General features: G+C 36.8%; 1 long non-coding RNA gene across 1 annotated transcript in view; it reads right to left on the reverse strand.

Moving 5' to 3' along the window:
- LOC111098341 overlaps positions 1–14,591 on the reverse strand; it is a 97,287-nt gene extending 82,696 nt beyond the window's left edge. The window contains exon 1 of the long non-coding RNA XR_005367970.1: positions 14,440–14,591. This is a non-coding gene — a long non-coding RNA (uncharacterized LOC111098341). The remainder of the gene's footprint in view (positions 1–14,439) is intronic.
- Between the last annotated feature and the right edge of the window lie 1,965 nt (positions 14,592–16,556).

The raw sequence follows: 16,556 nt of genomic DNA on the forward strand, positions 1-16,556 counted from the left end.
ATTAATACTGGGAAACCACTGGAAAACCCTCAAAATGGAGAATGTTGTGGGGTGGGTTGTAAGTAATTACCTTGATCCTCTGAAATAGCTACAGGAGTTCTTGAACCTGGCTGTCCTTATACTCTGACTTCCCCAAGTTGCCCTGGCTTATTATTGTAAGGGTAGGAAACCCCAGGAAATGCAAAGGCATCCTTGTGCAATCATTGTAAAAGTGAGTCATTTCACCCACAGTAGAATTTTATTACCTATAATAAATATACTTTCAGTTTTTAGTATTAAATATACTTCTTTTTTTTTAAAGTAAGGCTTTATATTCCTTTAGGTTCCCAGCAAAATTAAAGGGAAGGTATAGAGATTTTCCCATATACCCTCTAATCTCATGCATGCATGGCCTCCCCCATTATCAACTTGCCCCATCCCAGAGTGGTACATATGTCACAACCAATGAACCTACAATGACACATCATTATCACCTAAAGTCCACAGTTTACATTACAGCTCCCTCTGGGTGTTGTACATTCTATGTGTTGGGACAAATGTATAATGATTCTCTGTGCTCTGCCTATTGATGCTTCCCTCTCCCCAACCCCTGGGCAACCACTGATGGTTTTATGGTCTTCATAACCTAGCCTTTTCCAGAATGTCATATAGTTGGAATTATAACAGTATGTAGACTCTTCAGATTTTTTTTCCTACTCAGTAGTATGCATTTAAGATTCCTCCATGTATTTTCATGAATTGCTAGTCCATTTCTTTTTAGTGCCAAATAATATTCCATTGTCTAGATAGACCACAATTTATTCACTTACTTACTGAACATTAACAATATACTTTAAATCACAAACAGTACTAATAATATGGAAGTAGGATATAATACATAAACCCTCAGAGTTTTAGGGTCTAAGACCCAAATCATGTTATAGAAGAAAGCTCTCTGAGGAGTTAGGTTTAAATCTTGGCTCTACCACTTATGGATTCATGTGCTTTTGCACAAAACATTTAGCCTCCATGAGTATTTGTTTCCTCAAATTATAATATAGGGATAATAATATATACCTCAAATATGCTTTGGGAAATGGGCCAGGTAACATACATAAAAACTCCTAGCATGGGGCTAGACATACAAGAGTTCTGCAAATGTTGGTTGAGTCTAAATACAAATTGAGCCTGAAGCTAGACATATCCAGTCCCTGAAGGCAAATATACATGGCTTCTAATTCTCTTGCTGCCCCAACCCACCTCCAATTCCTGGAGAAGAATTCAGAGAACAGTGAGTTTTCAATCCTTCTGACTGGTATTTCCTTCAGAAAAATCTCAAAATTCGTACACATCACTTTACTCTCAGAAAGAATCACACATGTTCTTTGAAAGCGCCAGTTTCCAAACATGAGGGAGTTTTATTTGTTTATTTTGAGGAGAACAATCTTTATTAACTGAAATTTTATGTTGAAGCACAATCTGTATAAAATCAGTAGAACCTGTGAGTTTATGCTGGTGAAGGTATGAGTTTGGAACAGGGTAGCATCTGGCCTTGAGTCAGCTGTCTTCTCTCCAACAACCAACCTCTTCTACAGACCCCAAGAGCCTCCAGGTAACTCTCAGATATCCCTGGGACAGTTTGAAAATTTCTGTTCTTCAGGGACAAATAAGCCTTCCCACTCTGAGGTAAGAAAGCTGCTAGAAATATTATGTCACAACCCCAATTTTTAAATACCAGTAGGGCCACCTCTATGGAGGAGTCACAGTTAAACAGAAATCTACCCCCATATTTTATTTCAAATTCTTGTGAACTTTAAAATTATCTTGGACTGGGCAGCCTGGGTGGCTCAGCAGTTTAGTGCTGCCTTCAGCCCAGGGTGTGATCCTAGAGACCAAAGATCGAGTCCCATGTCAGGCTCCCTGCCTAGAGCCTGCTTCTCCCTCTGCCTGTGTCTCTGCCTCTGTGTGTGTGTGTGTGTGTGTGTGTGTGTGTGTGTGTGTGTGTGTCTCATGAATAAATAAAATCTTTAAGAAAAAAAAACTATCTTGGGCTGGTTAATTAATAAACACTCATTTTAACCCAACTTATTAACCCATCCTTAGTATTAGTTTGGTAGTGAGTGAAATAAATGGAAGTCACACTGAGTATTTCTGATTTGGGTATAAGAGAACAAAACTGCAAGGTTCGGCATTCTGCAGGTTTAAAATCATCTAATACTTAGCACCTAGTTGCAGGCATCCTCCAAAAAAATCCTCCAAAAAATACATACAATCCATTTGGGTCTAAATTGAGCAAAGTAGGCATAGTGATATGAGAGTATTATACACAAGGCCTTGCCCTGGTGTCAAGTGTACTTTAATCTCCAGAGCAGAGGGAATAAAGAAAGTACTGTGCTTTAATTTGGGGGCTATTTATACACTTTAGTAATTACAGACGTGAAAGCAATGTCTTTGTAAGAAAGTTCTGGCTAAAACCATAGTTTTAAGGATCTGGATAATAGCTTTCCAGTAGCTATTTGTATTTCTCTCCAGATTGACTATCAGTGGTATCTTTACTTAGAGAAATGTGTCCCACACAGCTAAATCTAAGATTATTATATTTCAGAAAAGAGAAAGACTCTCTTTATTTGGTTGGAAACAGACAGAAGGGTATCTGTGTTAATTCTCTGCAGCCCCAAATATTTTCCCCAGCACCACACTTAACAGTTAAACCATTTTAACTATTGAATGTAAGTGATTATATAGCACCTTGCAAGTTAAACTCTTCTCTTAAATAATACCTATTACTATTATCACTCATAAATTCATTTTCATGCAGACCCAGTTTATAAAAGATAAGTGTTAATAGTACACAAGCTACACTATTTCCTACAGAGAGTGGTATCCATTAATACAGCTTGCTTCAATCTCTTAGGAGATGGTTGTTTTTAAACCAGTGAGTGGCTTCTAATCTAGTAAATTCAAATCAATCTGAATTTATTACACTCTGCTCTTTTTTTGCCCTTTTCCATCTTAAAATTTAAAGAGGTTTACTTAGTCCCAGACCTTGTGCTTGCTCTTGGAGCAATGTAAGAAAAATTTCCTGAAAGAATCATGTTTTCCTAGTTGTGAACCATAAAGAAACAGAACATGTGGGGCTGTGAGACACTGAGGAGGCTAGCTTGGAAACAGAACCTGCTGCTCAGCCTTATGGCTGAAGATATAAAAGTGCCAATGTTCTAGTCTGAACGGGTGGCTGAGTTTCATAAATATCCATGCTGTTGTGTGATTAGCCACAGAAAGAAGAAACTGTGAGTCATTGAAATGCAAGCAAATTAAAACAAACAAATAAACAAAAACCCAGGAGAAAAAAAAAACTGTAATTCAGTGCAGTATTCAGGGATAAAATGCTGTGCCATTGCCAATGGCCACAGGTTACATGCCAATTCTAGCTGGGAAGTTTAGCTTTCCCTAAGCCAGGACACAGATTCAAGATGGAAAACTGGGCATATGCATCATGAATCTTTCCTCATCTTGTGTCCTATTGAAATGGTAGAAAAGTGATTGGCTTTTTTAATAAACCTCTATCACAGAAGAACAGAAAGTCCAAAGGAACCAGGAAAAGACAAAGCAAACATGATCAAACGAACAAAAGACACAGGATAGGGAAACAGTACTTTAAAACTATAGTGTTCAATGAAACTTCAAGATTTAGGTCAACTAATACAAAAAACAGAAATGGAACCTGGGGCACTCATCAAGATAATTCACAAAGAGCTAAATGCCAGTTGAGCCAAATAGCCCCTTCCAATTTCTGGAGTTAAAAGGACTGACATTTGTTGAGGCCTTACAAAAGCCAGGTACACATTCAATCTTTATAACAACTCTCTGAAGCAGGTATTATTATTATTATCATCCTTATTTGCTAAATAAAGAAACTGAGGCACAGAGAAATTAAGCAACTTACTTACAGTCACTTGGCTAGTAAGTGATAGAATCCAAACCCAGGAACAGTTTAGCTGCAGAAAAGATGTTTCTATTAGCCATCTGTATTACTGCCATAGAAGGCCAGTTGAAAACTGCTCCTTTATGAAATTGAGGAGCTTCAAATTCAGAATGGCAGACTAAGCACCAGCTATAGCCTTACCTTCTCAGACCATCCTCAGAAATAATAGCAACAAAAAATTTTTAGTATTCATTTCTACAATGAAAAGCAAGGAACACCTTTATAGAACCAGAAACTTTGAGGACTCATAAAAGGCAGAAGTCAAAAGGGATCAAAGGAAGAAACCACAAACCAAAACACTTGCAAAAAAGGACTAAAGAGAAAAGAAGAAGGAGACCTATGTGTTTGAAGCTCACACTTGACAGTTACTGGAGGGAGAAGTAGGCCTTGAGGCAGCTAAGAAGACAAGTGCCCCACCCTGCCCACAGGCTGTGCTGTTGAGCAACAGAAATGCTGGCCTTGTAAAAATTATGACTGCAGCACTTAGGCCTTGGATGCAGAACTAAGCCCTGGCTAAAAGGAGGAGAAACTGGTATTCATTGTCCTCTGGATATAAGCTCTCTTCCAGTCACTGACCCTCTTTCAAAGGCAGGCTTTGTGGACAAGCTAACAGGGAGGCTCCAATCTGTAGAATAATGCAAAACCATGAGGCACCAGTATTTGATGTAGAACATCACCAAACATAACAAGCGGAAATGTTCACACCCTGAGGAAACAGAGCAAACAGAATAAACCTTTGGGTTAGGAAAAAATAATGTCCACAAAATCATAACAGTGAATATGACATCTATAAAGTAAATCAAGTATAAGTCTTGACAACTAGAAATTTGATCATTTATATATATAAAAAAAAAAAAAATAGAGTTGCCTGGGTGGCTCAGTGGTTCAGTGTCTGCCCTTCAGCTCAGATCATGATCTCAGGGTCCTGGGACCAAGTCCTACATTAGACTCCCCACAGGGAGCCTGCTTCTCCCTCTGCCTATGTCTCTCTCTCTCTGTCTCTCTGTCTCTCATGAATAAATAAATAAAACTGTTTTTTTTTTAAAAAGGTAAGTTAATGAGCTAGATGATCAGAATGAGGAATTCTTCCACAAAGCAACTCAAGACATTGAATGTACAACAAAAAAAGTTAAAAGGTTAGACCCAGATGTTCTAATATTTATCTAAATATCCCAGAAAGGAGATTATATAGTATTGAAGGTAGTAAATATTCAAGACAATAATGGAAGACAATTTTCAACAACTGAAGACAGTACCTCCAAGATGGGAGGACCCACTAAGTGCCAAACAGGATGAATAAAAAAAGACACATTATAGTGTATACCCAGAACTCCAAAGAGAGAGACAAAAATCTCAATTGCTTCACAAAGGGAAAATATTCTAATTCTAAATAAAGAAGCAAGTGTCAGATTGACATAGGCCTTCTCATCATCCACAGTACATGCAAAAATGTCTTCTTGGGGTAATCTCTTACAAATTCATATGGGGAGTGTGCCTGAGTGACTCGGTTGGTTAAGCATTCCATCCTACCCTTGATTTTGGCTCAGTTCATGATCTCAAGATCATGAGATCAAGCCCCAAGTCAGGCTTCACACTGATCATGGAGCCTGCTTGAGATTCTCTCTCTCTCTGCCCCTCTCTCACCACTCCCACTCACTTTCTCAAAAAAAAAAAAAAAAAATCATGTGAGAAAACTAACCTAGGATTCTAGGTCCAGAAAATTATCATTCAAGAGTGAATCAAAATAAATACATCTTTGAACATAAAAGGAATCGGAATTTTTTTGAACCAATAAACTCTCTCTCAATGAATGATTCAGTTTTAATTCAGAAAAAAAAAGACAAAAAGGCAAACAAAAAAATGAATCTAAGAGTTTGATCCAAAAAAGCAATGATAAGCAAAAATAATAATATGAATAATACTATAATATATATACTGTGTCATTTGTATCATAGTATATATAATTATAAGATATAAATACATCCATTATATACCATGTATATACTATACTATATAATATATAAAACATAATGGTATAAATAAAATAATATAACAAGTACATAAACATTTCTGACAATCTGGAACTAAAATCTCAGATAATCTCAACATGGTAAATAACTGGGGGAAGTGAAGTAGGAAATATAAGGATTCTAAGGTTCTTACCGTTTTTGGAGAAATCATATAGATATTGACTTAAAAATATTGCTAGAAAAATCTTCACTGCTATTAAATTTTTAAGACCAACCACCAAAAATGAGAAACATAATGCAAAGATTGTAGGATTTCCAAACCTCAGGATGGAGGTAGAAATGGAACAGAAAATGATCTATCCAAGAAAGAACAAACAGGGGGAAAAAGTTCTTGAATGGAAACTAGAAAACAAAAAGGATAGCATGCAGCATAAATCCAAGCATATCACTTATCACAATAAATATGAAGGACTTTAAAAATCTTTAAAATAAAAAATATTAATGAGGATAAAAAGAACATGAAGAAAGATTATAACAATAGGGAGCTGGAAACAGAAAGATAAATGGTTATTGACTTAGAGTACTTGAACTAAACAGAATCTCTTGACTAGGGGAAATGAGATATAGCTGAGGGAACAGTTATCATACAAAAAAAAAAAAACAGAGAAGTAAGTCAAAGTCTAGGTAAGTATACACAGAATCTTGAGTGCCCTATTCCCACCTGGATCCCAAAATGTTTTTAGTGATGCATTTTCCCTTCAGACAGAACACCAGAAGATTCTTCTCTGAGAAATAAGACAACCCAAAAGAACAGACCAAAGGACACTGACATCAGGAATTCTCCAATTAAACTGCCTGGTCAATATCCCTGTTGGAAAACCAATGGTCAATAGCTCAAACTATGTTCACAAAGCTTCCCATCAGCTTTTTAGTGCCCTATTCTTAAATAAACATAGAACCAAGGATCGATATATATATCGATATATATCGATATCTTCAGATATCGAAAGCTAATAGAAAAGACCAAAGCTATATTCAGAGTAAAGAAAGTTGAAGGAAACAGTTGTTTTACAGAAAACTTTGAAAAATACTATCTTTAATATTCTCAGAGAAATAAAAGAAAATATTATAGTCATAAAATAAAATTAGGATGCTTTTAATAAGAAGCATTCAGAGCAAAACCATCTCTCAAAATTAGATATATGATGGATAAATATTAGAATACTGGGAACAAAGAAAAAGTCCTAAAAACTTTCAGAGGCTAAAAATAGGTGGTGTGCACACCTAAAAAAAAGAATCAAAATTGTATTAGACTTTTCAATGTCAAAACTGGAAACTTGAAGAAAATGGAACGTCTTCAAAAATTCCAAGGGAAATGGAATCCAACACAGAATTTATTTTAAATCCAGTTAATCATCAGTCAAATATGAGGGTAGAATAAAGATGTTTTCAGAAATCTAAGATGTCAAAGCTTATATCCCATGCACTGTTTCTCAGAAATCTGCAGGAAGAGGCATTCTTCCAAACTGTCAAATAAGTCAAATAAGAAATAAAATGTGAGATTCTGGAACAAGGCATTCAACTCACATGTAGTAAGGAAATTCCCAAAATGATGGGGCAAGGAGGCCCAGGATGATAGCTATGCAACAAGCCTGGAAAGAAACAGGTCCAAATTAGAGAAGTTTAGAAATCTCCAGAGAGATTCTCCAAAAAGAAAAAAAAAAATTGATGACATACCACATGTGCTCAAATATTTATCAAAAGAATACTTAAGAATTAGCAGAAAGTGTGGGTATAAATCAATGATAAATAGATTTTTAAAACTATCGTAAAAAAACCTTTCCAGGCCAATAGCATTCTCACAAACATGGTCAATGTTCCTAAAACCCACCAGACTTCCTGCAAGAAGTGTGTCAAGCATCAACCCCACAAAGTGACAATACAAGAAAAACAAAGATTCTCTTTCTGCCCAGAGAGTGATGTTAGGACAGGAAGCAGGGTGGCTATCATGGGCAGTCAAAGACAATTTTCCAGAGGAAAACTACAAAGATTGCACCAAGGCTTGAATGCACTGAGCCCAATTGCAGATCTAAGAGAATGCTGGCTATTAAGACATATAAGCATTTTGAACTGGGAGGAGATAAGAAGAGAAAGGACCAAGCAATCCAGTTCTAAGCTTCATATTTTGTTATATCATGAAGACAATAAAATCTTGAGGTTATGTAAAAAAAAATGAACATAAAAAAGAAGTGAATTACTCTAGGGAGAGCAAAAAGATATACAAGTAGCTTTGAATAAAGTTTGCATGGTCATAATCATAAAAATATTAATACTGATCTAATCAAAATTATCAGTTCATTGAAAGATAGGTGGAATGGAAGACTACTTGGGGAACTGAATGATAAATCTTCAATTTATAATATAGAAGATCAATAGGTAATTCCCAAAGCTTTTTTAAAAAAGTGACAGAAAAATGTTATTTAATAAGTTTTTAAGAGCTATTTGATTCAATCAGCAAATAGCTACAAGTTAGAATCATGAAGTATTTTGCTAGAACAGGACTCCCACCTACCTACAAAGAAATGAAAACACAACTGGCACCAGGCTTCTCATCAATAACACTGAATTCTAGAATACCAAATTGCCCACCTTCAAAGGCCCAAGGAAAAATAATTTTCAAGCTGAAATTTTATACCTATATAAATTATCAAATATAAGAATAAAATATTTTCAGCTTTGTATGGATTTGGAAAGTTTACATTCATCCATCTCGTGGGAAAATGATTTCTCTAGAAAAAAGCAAAACAGAAAAAGAATGCAAGAAAGACTACAAAATGAGATACAAGGAACCATAGCAACCAAGCATTAACCTAAAAGAAGATAGAAAAACTAAAGATGCAAATCCATGTTCTTTGGCATGTAGGATATATTTTTTCTCAGTAGTAGTGTTCAGATACACAGTATTTTAGTTCTTTATTTTTTTAGAGCAAAAAGAAAACCTGACTTGGCAATGAAGAATATTTAATAACTATGTGATTTTTATTTGGTTTAAGTTTTTAGAAACAATCTACAGATAAATCGGAGAATGCTGAATCATAGTTAAAGATCATTTTGTAAATATAGATTCTGGCCTTGAAAAATAAGAATAAATCCTTTTTTAAAAAGCAAGAAATTGGAAGGATTGTGGTTAAGAAACTATGTGTACAAAGTTCCTCATCTTTCACTATTTAGAATTAAAACATAACATATAAATTGTGAATTATGAACCATAAATATTTTATTTAACTTATAAAGGAAAGCTCCAGAAGATAAAAAATAAAAGCAATTGAAAATACTAGTACTCATTTTGAGAAATGGAAATTAGGTGTAGGGAGAGATGACAATTATTATTATTATTATTTATATTATATTTTTATATTTTTATATTTTTCTCCTTTTTGTTTGAGTACTTTTACTATGTATGCTACTATGGTCTATTTGTGTGCTCCAAAATTCATGTTTAAATCCTTACTCCAAAAGGAGCCTTTTAGATGAGTTCCCACAGGGCTCCCAAAGCCCACCCATCACAGGAGTTCACAGCAAGAAGCTACAACCTGAAGAGCGGTCTCACTTGATCATATTGGCATCTTGTCCTCAGACTTCCAGCCTCCAGAACTGTGAGAAATAACTTCCTATTGTTTGTGTGCTACCCAGTCTATGGTATTTGGTTATAGCATCCTGATATATGCCTAGATAAAATTTGAATTTATATAAAAGACTAGCTTAAAATGAGAAGGACATAGGTTGATGCATATGTTAGAAAGAGGATACACCAAAAAGTCAGAATCAGGAACAGAAGGTGGAGGAAATGAATGATTTCCATTTTTAATTCCTAAATTTGTTTCAGACAAGTGTTAAGTTTGGAATTTTATAATTTAAAAATTAAAAATAACAAATTTGTAGTAAAACTAATGAAAACTAGTCAAGAAAATGGACAACTGAACAAAATGCTATTCTTCATTTCTGGAAGAAACAATTTAAAACATTTTCCCCACGGGTAGTTGTTAGCATTATTTTCCTACAAAAAGGAAGAATGCCATTATTTATTATAATTAATTATATTTATTAATAAATATAATAACAAGCACTTAGCTAAAGATACTTTCTAGAGTGTTAATTTATAGTCCTTTAAAAAAATTGAATTCCCCAAGCATTAATTCTTACTTATGTATCATAGGCCTCGTATGCTTTAATTAAGTTCATTCTTTTTATGGAACAGCTCAGTAGTTTTGCAAGTCTTTAAAATCTAATAATGCAATCCACTTACATACAATAAACTTTTTGACAAGAGTCTGAGTGACAGGACCTTTGCTAGGACCTGAGGGACACAAAGATGAGTAAGTCAGAAAAGCAGCTCACAGGAAGTTTACAAGGGAGTCTCAGTGTCCATAGAAGGATTTCATCACCCCTTGAGAGCCATAGAAATCTTTCACAGCTAGCCTGTGGTTCTCAGCTTCTCATTTCTGTATCAAGTTATTAGGTTATTTTCTGAAGTGGCCAGGAGTCAATCGTGGCTTTTTTGGTTAATAGCTATTGGTTAGAAATGTGACACTGAGGCATTAAATATAGCTTCAATATTTGATACTGCGCTCTTTTCTTGTATGTGATATCAACAACCAAAATTAGAGTTATGCTATGCCCAGAACTTGAATGTAACCCCACTTGTGTGTACCAATGTTAAAGCTTTAGCAGTCGCATTTCCAGCTGGATTTGCAGATGCACCAGCTCTGTGTGGCTCTACCTCCAGAAGGCTTCATTTTGCATGGATTTGAATTTAGCTGCAGGTCTCTATCAGGTGACGGTAAGCAGTTAAGTGCTCTTTCTCGTGGTTTACTATTGCCAGAAACCAAAACTATCCAGAGCCCCAGTGTTTGTACCTTTTTATGACACTTTATTGTTCGTTACTTTATACTCTCACATACCTATCTTCCCCCTCTGGCACATGAGTTTTGTGATACAAGAGACCTGTCTCATTGTTAAGTGTCTCCTCGGTTCTGTGTAAAATGTCTAGAAATAAAATTTTGATTTGTGTTTAATGAATCTTTTAAAATATTACTTACCACTAAGTAATACCCTCTTGTTTCCACACGTTCATCCCCATCTCGCCAAGGTGCAGAATCTCTGACTTACCATTTAAAGAGCATTTATGAGAACTCGGCCCTAATCACAGCAGCAACATGTATGGATTCCTTTTTATGCTCCAGACCATGTGCTAAGTGTGCATTTATTTACACATAGTGGGTTTTTTTTTTATCTTTACAACAATCCCTTAGGATCCATTTTATCGCCACTGCACGCATGAAGAATCAAGGCCTAGCAGGAAATGTTCCCCACATCAAGACACAGTTCATAAAGGGTAGACATAGGATTTGAACCTACACCCGTCTGTCTTTTGAGTCTAAGCATTTAACCACTGCATTATACTAAAGGTGGCATTCCCAAGACTTTGGGAGAAAATGGTAAAGAAATGTATTAATCTCAGGAAGTGGCAGAGACAAGCAGGGGAGTTTAGAAAGGCATGGCTATGACTGGAATGCTGATCTTGGGGTTGGGTAGAAGTTAATTCCAGTGACATGGAATTCCTTTGCATTAATAAGAATAATGTACTTGACAAGTAATTTCATTATGTTTTTCATGCATGTAGTCACTTGCCATTTATTTACAATGTAGGAATAATTATAACACATTTTGTAATTTGTACAAATATGCACAATGAACCATTTACAATTGTTAGACTCATGATTACGGCATGTAATTAAAGCACAATGGTTTTGCATTTTTTCACAAGCATTGATAAAATTAATCCTGTTTTTTTTTTCAGAATGACTTTTAAAAAATACCAATGTTTAATTATTAGTATTATTTTTTTCTAACCTTTTTAAATAAACTGCTCTTGCCTTGCCATGGAAGTGTTTTTAAAGCCTTGGCATCAAAAAAGCCTCAGTTTATGTCTTTGTCTACCACTCTCTAGTTTTGTGACATTGGACATGATACTTAATCTCCCTAAGCTTCAGATAGCCATACAAAAGCAAGAAAAAGGAATCCTAACTTGCCAAGTTCTTTGAGAAGAGATGAAGTACATGAAGCTCCAAGTACAGGGTTTGAAGCATAGTAACTGTGATAATGATGATGATGATGATGACAGCAATCTTTATTGAGTGCTTACTATTTGCCAGGCACTTTTCTGGGTGTCTTATATGAATAAACTCATTGACTCCATAAAAAGTAGCAAGCAAGGACGCCTGGGGGCTCAGTTGATTAAGTGTCTGCCTTCAGCTCAGGTCATGATCCCAGATCATGATCTCAGGGTCCTGGGATGGAGCCCCCACATCAGGCTCTCTGCTCAGCAAGGAGACTGCTTCTCCTTCTCCCACTGCCACTCCCTCTGCTTGTGCATTCTCTCTGCCAAATAAATAGACAAAATCTTAAAAAAAAATAAAAGTAGCAAGCAGTAGTTGCTGTACTAGCAGTGCTCAGTTCGAGGACTGTATGCCCATGCCAATATTTCTCCACTGGAATTACAGTGCTGGCAGGTTTTAAAACTCACTGTAGTTCCTCAGTGTACCCAAATGAGTTGAAAACTTAGGTTGACACAAAAACCTGCACACAAAGGTTATAGCAGCTTTGTTCATGATTGCCAAAACTTACAAGCAACCAAGATGTTCAATAGCCGAGTGGATAAACTGTGGTCCATCCATACAATGCATATTTTTCATTAATAAAAGAAATGAACGATAGAGCCACAAACAGATCAAGGAACCAGAAATGCATGTTGCTAAGCGAATGAAACCAATCTGAAAGACAACATACTGTATGATTCCAACTATAAGACGTTCTGGAAAATGAAAAACTATGGGGACAGTGAAAAAGATCAGTGGTTGCCAAACGTTCAGGAGGTGGGAGGGAAGGAGGAATAGCGGAGGCACAAGGGATTTTTAAGGCAGTGAAACTGGTCTATATGATACTGTAATGGTAGAGACACATTATTATATATTTGTCAAATATACATAGAATATACAAAGAGTGACCCTAATTAAATTTCTGGAGTTAACAATAATATATCAATATTAAGACTGAATCATTAATTGTGAAAAATGTACCACACTAATGAAAGATGTTAATAGGAGAAATTATGTGGTTGCAGGTAGGGAATATTGTCTGCTCAATTTTTCTTTAAGCCTCAAATTGCTCTAAAAAAATAAAGTCTGCTAATCTGTAAAAACATACCAGGTTGTACACTTAAAGAATATATTATAGAGTTCTTTCTGAGGCTTAATTAATAAAGACATTTTCCCCTGCCCACAAAAAATATATATTTTTTCCCTGAAAAGTCATTGTAAAAAACTAAAAGCTGAGAATGGTCTTACTTAAGTAAAAAAAAAAGGAAGGAGAAAAGTGTTCAGAGACTAAGTAAAGAGAACCCACCTTGAGTGCCCACCTCATCTATGCTGAATAATTTCAGACACAGAGGAATTCCCAAGTCAGTGATTTCTAAAGCAGTGTCCCTGTAGCAACATCAGCTTCATAGGCAACTTGCTAGAAAGATTCTTGGTCTACCCGGATTGGGCTGAGTCAGGGGTGGAGCCCAGCAATCTGTGTTTTGACCAGTCCTCCACGTGAGTCAGATGCTTGCAGAAGTTCCATAGCTACTGCTCAAAGTCAGTGGATCTCTACTTTCCTTCTTTTTATTATTTTTTAAAATTCTTCTAAAAGATTTTATTTTTAAGTAATCTCCATACCCAATATGGGGCTTGAACTCACAAACCCAAGATTAAGAGTCAAATGCTCTACCAACTGAGCCACTCAGGTGCCCCTCTTCTTCCCATTTTTCAGCAGACACATAAATTCACAAGCAAAAGTTTCCCATGTTTGATGACAGAGCCCCAGTGGATAGGCGCTAGGGTGAGGTAAGTGGGGTGCCACAACATGGAGAAATCAAGATAGATCCTACTTCGATGCAATGCTTTCAAAATCAAACGAATACAAAAAATATCCATGATGAACAAAATAATAAAATTTTCAATACAGACAGGATCAGTGTGACTGATTTTCCCTTTAGCCTCAGGCTGCCCACTGATCACAAGGCATTGCTTCAGCATGGGGGGGGGCATTTGTGGGGGCCTGGGGGCTGGGATCACTGAGGCCAGCCTTCCCTTTCTCCTGAGTGAAGTACTTGCCCTGTGTCACATCATCCTCCTTCAGGCACTGCCCCCATTAAACAGTGGTACTAATTGGAAACTGAGCATTTCTTTTTTTTTTTTTTTTTTTTGAAACTGAGCATTTCTAAGAGAAATCAAAGAATTACTGTTCTCGAGACTTAGCATTTTTGTGGGAAGACTGAGTTTACACACAGAAATAGCAGAGAACCCACCAAATAACATCTCCACATACAAGTTACAATAGTGCTAAGGGTTTAAATTCTGACGAATCACCCAGGACAAGAGAACTGAGCTACATGAGGCTTACTTGGTAACTTGATGAAAACGCTCTGGGGACTCCACATGGCTACAGGAACAGTGGCTGTGTTACAGTGATCCTCCAGGGAGACAGCCACTTGGAGCCAAGTTTGGAAGGTCTGCAGAGTTGGCAGAGGGGATGAGAGAAGAAGCAAAATCTGCTGTAAGCCTGAAGAAGAAACGGAAAAACTGGGGAGTGTGGGAAATGCAGCACAGGTTTGCTTAGCTCCTCTAGAAATAAGGAAAACCAAGGAAAGAGGTACAGGAGATGTCAGAGGGAAAGGGCAGAGTGGGAGAAAGAGTGAGGAGGAGGGAGCTACAGCTTGTGATTAAGAGTATTACTTAGCCACAGCTTTCCCCGGATTCTGGAAGCTAAGAAACGGGAGGTCCTGAATCGAGTTAGAAATGACAAACAACTAAAAAGGAGCAAAGGAAGAAGTTGCTGTGGCCAAGTTCATAAAGGGTGTTGCCTGTGTTCTCCTCTAGGATTCTGATGGATTCTTGTCTCACATTTAGGTCTTTCATCCATTTTGAGTTTATCTTTTTGTATGGTGCAAGAGAATGGTCTAGTTTCATTCTTCTGCACATGACTGTCCAATTTTCCCAGGACAATTTATTGAAGAGACTGTCTTTTTTCCAGTGGATAGTCTTTCCTGCTTTGTTGAATATTAGTTGACCATAAAGTTGAGGGTCCACTTCTGGGATTCTCTATTCTGTTCCATTGAGCTATGTGTCTGTTTTTGTGCCAGTACCACACTGTCTTGATGACCACAGCTTTGTAGTACAACCTGAAATCTGGCATTGTGATGCCCCCAGCTATGGTTTTCTTTTTTAATACTCCCCTGGCTATTCGGAGTCTTTTCTGATTCCACACAGGTCTTAAGATGATTGTTCCAACTCTCTAAGAAAGTCCATGGTATTTTGATAGGGATTGCATTAAATGTGTAAATTGCCCTGAGTAACATTGACATTTTCACAATATTAATTCTTCCAATCCATGAGCATGGACATTCATGAAGGCAAGAGAAACAAAAGCAAAAATGAATTATTGGGATTTCATCAAGATAAGAAGCTTCTGCACAGCAAAAGAAACAGACCACAAAACTCAAAGACAACCTACAGAATGGGAGAAGATATTTGCAAATGACCTATCAGATAAGGGCTAGTATCCAAGATCTATAAAGAACTTATTAAACTCAACAGCAAAGAAACAAACAATCCAATCATGAAATGGGCAAAAGACATGAACAGAAATCTCACAGAGGAAGACATAGACATGGCCAAAACGCACATGAGAAAATGCTTTGCATCACTGGCCATCAGGGAAATACAAATCAAAACCACAATGAGATACCACCTCACACCAGTGAGAATGAGGAAAATTAACAAGACAGGAAACAACAAATGTTGGAGAGGATGTGGAGAAAGGGGAACCCTCTTTTACTGTTGGTGGGAATGTGAACTGGTGCAGCCACTCTGGAAAACTGTCTGGAGGTTCCTCAAAGACTTAAAAATAGATCTGCCCTATGACCCAGCAATTGCACTGCTGGGGATTTACGCCAAAGATACAGATGCAGGGAAACGTCAGGACACCTGCACCCCGATGTTTATAGCAGCAATGGCCACGATAGCCAAACTGTGGAAGGAGCCTCGGTGTCCATCGAAAGATGAAAGGATAAAGAAGATGTGGTTTATGTATACAATGGAATATTACTCAGCCATTAGAAATGACAAATACCCACCATTTGCTTCGATGTGGATGGAACTGGAGGGTATTATGCTGAGTGAAATAAGTCAATCGGAGAAGGACAAACATTATATGGTCTCATTCATTTGGGGAATATAAAAAATAGTGAAAGGGAATAAAGGGGAAAGGAGAGAAAATAAGTGGGAAATATCAGAGAGGGAGACAGAACATGAGAGACCCCTAACTCTGGGAAACGAACAAGGGGCAGTGGAAAGGGAGGTGGGCGGGGGGATGGGGTGGCTGGGTGATGGGCACTGAGGGGGGCACTTTATGGGATGAGCACTGGGTGTTATGCTATATGTTGGCAAATTGAACTCCAATAAAAAGAATTTTTTTTAAAAAAGGAGCAAAGGACATTAAAACAGAATTAAGTGGTCATA

The sequence above is a fragment of the Canis lupus genome, chromosome 12 (genome assembly GCF_011100685.1).
Source record: "Canis lupus familiaris isolate Mischka breed German Shepherd chromosome 12, alternate assembly UU_Cfam_GSD_1.0, whole genome shotgun sequence".
NCBI lineage: Eukaryota > Metazoa > Chordata > Mammalia > Carnivora > Canidae > Canis > Canis lupus.